Source organism: Pteronotus mesoamericanus, unplaced genomic scaffold, assembly GCF_021234165.1.
Source record: "Pteronotus mesoamericanus isolate MK-2021 breed Mesoamerican mustached bat unplaced genomic scaffold, CSHL_Meso_final contig_163, whole genome shotgun sequence".
NCBI classification, from domain to species: domain Eukaryota; kingdom Metazoa; phylum Chordata; class Mammalia; order Chiroptera; family Mormoopidae; genus Pteronotus; species Pteronotus mesoamericanus.
The window spans coordinates 12,847,805-12,852,793 of record NW_026555064.1 but is presented as its reverse complement, the minus strand read 5'-3'; the positions used below and the strand labels follow the sequence as shown (position 1 = coordinate 12,852,793).

Sequence of the window (4,989 nt, the reverse complement as noted above, 5' to 3'; positions counted from 1 at the left end):
TAGAGATGACAGCCAAGTAGGTGGAAACTGAGTCCACGGCCAGAACTGGAGAATATTATGCCAAATGGAATAAGCCAGCCGGTGGGAGACAAATACCATATGATCTCACCTGTAAGTGGAATCTAATGAACCAAATAGGACCACAGGCATGGAAACATAGAACAGACTGAAAGTGACCAAAGGGGAGGGGATAGGGAGCCCACGGTGGACGGAAGGGCAAGGGCCGAGACAAAGAACATGGATGAATGTTCGTCCATGAGCACAGATGTGGACAACAGGTCCATGGACATGGGCAACGGTGTGAGGATTGACTGCGGGAGCCGGGACGGGCCTGTGCAGATGCGGCAAAGGGTGGAAACGAGGGACAGTTGTAATAGAATAACAATACAAAATTATTTAATAAAAAAATCAAAACTGTACTGAAATGATGATAATTAGAAATTACTAAGTGATCTCAGAGTGCAGAGAAATATGAGAGACTATTCTTAAGATTTTTCTGGGGAAACAGATGTCACCTAAAATTTTATAGCTACGTTTCTCTTACTGTTTGAAGGCCACCTATTTATATATTCAGATATTGAATGCAGAGGTAAAGATGCAATTTTTCTATCCTTCAAAAATATGTTAAGATTCTATAGATTCAGAGGCAAATGAAAGTCTATAGTAGGCAGCCTCTAAGGAGATCCCAATGATCTTGCCTCCTGGTGTTTACGCCCTTGGGCAATTACCTCCCATCAGGTGTCCACAGGACTTACTGACACACTTCTAATGAGAAAAATATGGCATATATAATAATATATCATAAATGAGAATAGGCTAAGGAAGACTGTGGCATCCATACTGAGAAGTTCCTAAATCTCTCTTGCACCGTTCATGCTAGAGAACACAAACTGTGAGTTTGTGAATAGACCTCCAATTATAAAGATCCAGGTATTGTAAAGAGGAACTGAGGTCCTCATTCCAAAAGCCTGCAAGGGACAGACACATGCCAACAACCATGTGATTTTGGAAGCAAATTCTTTAGCTGTTGTCAGTTTTCCAATGGCTGAAACCGTGTCAAACAGCCTGTCTGCAACATCATGACAGATCTTCAGCTAGATGCACCCAGCTCAACTGCACCCATATCCTTAGTCCAAACACGGTGCAAGATAATAAACGCTTGTTGTTTTAGTTGTTAAATTCTGGAATAATTTGCTTCTCAGCAATAAATAACTGTAGAGGATCCCTTAAGAGACTAAAAATTGTGATTGTTTTTGAATAAAATATTTGGTAGTAAACATTAAAACCAGTTAGATAATTCTAACTTTAATTTGCAGTTACAATTGCAGTTAAAGAATTAAACCCAAATGTTTCTCTTAATGTACATAAACTAATCTTGACCTATACCATACAATTAAAGATTGTATGTAGACATGTGAGTTTTAATCACTTAAGTGGTTGTGTTTAAATTCTTGTGATGATATAATAACTAAATTCTTTCTACTTTAATGAGTGATTTTCATCTTTATGCAAGCACTTTGCTCTTAAGAGATTTTCATATTTTAAAATTTGGAATAGAACCCTACTTCTTGAATTTGGTTACATAACCTACACTACAAAGTTGAGTTTAGTAGTAATGACCATTTGGAAAACTATATTCTCCCATATCTTTTTAAATTATGGAATGCTGTAATCAATACCTCACCAGAAAGGTTTTAATTACACTACTTTAGACTGCAGCTGTTCTGTTAGTATATGAAGAACTTAATATAATAACAAGTTTACTCAAAATTCTGAAATATACAATATAAACCTCAAAGGATTTGAGAATGTGTGCACCAGTTTTATCCCATGAAAATAATATATAACCAAATTCACAAAACAGAGGCATATCATAAAACATGTATTATAAAAATTTCAGCATTCCATGAAGTTTCATGTAATCACTCCATTTTAGCTTCTTAACATTGACATAGATATTATTTTAATGTGTTTTTCTAAACACTAATGAAGTGTTTTACAAATAAATTACATACTGGATACTCAACAAGTTTATAATGAAAGAACTAAACTATGGAACTTCAAGTGATTCATTCATCCAGTTAATGACTATGTGTTGACTGTTTGCTTATGCTTAAAATATCGCATGCCTGTGAAATTAGAAAGACACATTTGGAAAACTAATGGCTAAATGGACAAAAGATATTTGGCAGATATTTTGACACTCCTATGTTAAAAAACATCCCATAAGTGAAGTGGTAAGAATTTGAGAAACAAAAAGGTCAAGGAGCCCCAGGGCTGGAGTCAAGGATAGGTTAGGTTTGAATTCAGATTCTAACATGTACCTCCCGAAAGCATGTGACTTCATCTATCAAGTTTTAATTTCTTTACAAACAAATTAGTACATGCTGGCTGCCACCTTGGCAAACCACCCCGGCCTCATCTGGCGCTGGACCTAGAGGCACCTGGCCCGCAGCGAGGTGGCTGGCCCTGGGAGCTGGCCCCCTTCCCCACAAGTATAAATTGTGGCCTGTTTTATTCTAACCCTGTTCTTGAGTGAACACTCACATTCAAATAAAACTGGCAACACTGGACTGAGTATAGAATTCCATAGTAACTGCAAAAGAGTATTTCAGCATGAAGACCTTCCTGAAAACTCTGTGCTGAAGTCCTGCAGGAGTTCATCAGGAGGAAAAACCTCAATGCTCAGATGGCTTTGGTACTGCAGCATCACCTTGCACTTGACGATCAAGACTTGAGCTGGAATATTCTTCCTCTAAATTTGGGCAGACCTTATATATCTGTGTTTGAATCCTCACAAAATGTGCAGTTAAAGCGAACAGTGTTCTGGTGGGAGATACCCCTGAACAGCAGAGTTACGAAGCTGTTTCTTAGAAGACTTGGAAAAATCAGAGGAGATTCAGATACAGCACAAGGGTCTTGTGCACTGCCTTTCCCAGCTATCTTCTCTTCTCGTACCTCTCTGTCTTCCCCACGAGAGATACACGTCGACTGTGTAGCATGCCTCATGGAGGGATTGCTGAATATTGCTGTCACTGGAATTAAAACAGAAGATTCTGAAGTTGTGGGAATCCCCAGCAGTGTCAGCAACTGGATAACAGGTCCCTCAAATGATTTTAACTGCCATTCCAAACGAACTTTTCTCCTCCTTGGTTAACTGCCTCACACACATCACTTGTTTTGGTTGAAGTGCTGGATCGGGAGGCTCAGTAAAGGTGACACAGTATGTAAGTATGTGACAAACTGCTGGACCCTTGTCTAACTTATATTTTTATAAGTTAGACAAGAGGACATATATTTTTATAAAAATTTTTTTCCCCAACATGCAGTTCAAATGTTCAGATCTTGTATTCAGTGCCACCTAGCTACTCCGGATGGCTCTAGGCATTTGACAGCCAATAGAATGGCCTTTCATGAGGAAGAAGAGAGTGAACATCAAGAGGATGATCAAGACCAGTTCAGGTGGTCAGTGTAGCAATAATGCTAACTAAAGGACACTGTATATACCTCTTCTGACAAGGTACACCTAGTCCAAAGAAACCCCATAAGCCGAATATTATCTATTCACAGTTCCCTGGGAGTACTTGAAATGCTGAAATACTTTAAACTCCCCACACCATTTCCCGGAATACTGGAACAAATGGACAAACACATACACATGATTGTATTCCTTGGCTTGTATATTTGGAACCCAGGCACTATAGCATAGGTCACAGAGAGATTATGGGAGTATGAGACATTATTTGACCCATATCAACAAAAACTTGGAATAACCAGTTTCCAAATGCCATTGTAAAACTTGATTTTTTTAAAAAATTTATTCATTTATGTATTTTTTTTATTGTTCAAATACATTTGTCTTCATTTTCCAGCCATCACTTTCCTCTGCCCCACACACCCCCACTTCCCACCCTCAATCCTTCCCCACTTTGGCTTTGTCCATGGGTCTTTTATACATGATCCTTGATTTGACCCTTCCCCCTTTTTTCTTCGTTACCCCTTCCCTCCTTCCCTCTCGTCACTGTCAGTTTGTTTTTTCTTTCAGTGTTGTTGGTTATATTTTTCTTGCTTGTTTGTTTTTTGATTAGGTCCTGCCTATAGATGAGATCATATTGTATTTGTCTTTCACCACCTGGCTTATTTCGCTTAGCATAATGCTCTCCAGTTCCATCCATGCTGTTGCCACAGGTAGTAGCTATTTCTTTCTGCTGAGTAGTATTCCACTATGTAAATGTACCATAGTTTTTTGATCCACTCATTTATTGATGGGCACTTAGGTTGCTTGCAGCACTTGGCTATTGCAAATTGTGCTGCTATGAACATTGGGGTGCATAGGTTCTTTTGAATTGGTGTTTTGGGACCCTTAGTGTATAATCCCAGCAGTGGAATTGCCGGGTCAAAAGGCAGTTCCATTTTTAGTTTTTTGAGGAAATTCAAAATTGTTTTCCACAGTGGCTGGACCAGTCTGAATTCCCACCAACAATGCACTAGGGTTCCCTTTTCTCTACAACGTCGCCAGCACTTGTTGTTTGTTGATTTGCTTGTGATGGCCATTCTGACTGGTGTGAAGTGCTGTCTCATTGTGGTTTTAATTTGCATTTCTCTGATGGCTAGTGATGTTGAGCATCCTTTCATATGTCTCTGGGCCCTGTGTATGTCCTCCTTGGAAAAGTGTCTGTTCAAGTCCTTTGCCTATTTTTTAATTGTATTGTTAGTCTTCCTGGAGTGGAGTTATGCGAGATCTTTACATATTTGGAGATCATACCCTTGTCCAAGGTATCATTGGCAAATATATTTTCCCATGTGACTGGTTCCCTTTTCATTTTGCTGATGTTTTCTTCAGCCATGCAGGAGCTTCTTAATTTGATGAACATGACACCAGCACAGAAATAATCAAGTAGATCAATAACATAAAATGAACATTCTAGAAACAAATGTATATATCTAACATTGTAATAAATGATTAAATTGATATTTCAGATCCATGGG

At 38.7% G+C, this 4,989-nt stretch overlaps 1 pseudogene; it reads left to right on the top strand.

The window, feature by feature from the left end:
* The first annotated feature begins 237 nt into the window (after positions 1–237).
* On the top strand, positions 238–3,735 carry LOC129061405 (exportin-4-like; annotated as a pseudogene).
* Positions 3,736–4,989: the final 1,254 nt, after the last annotated feature.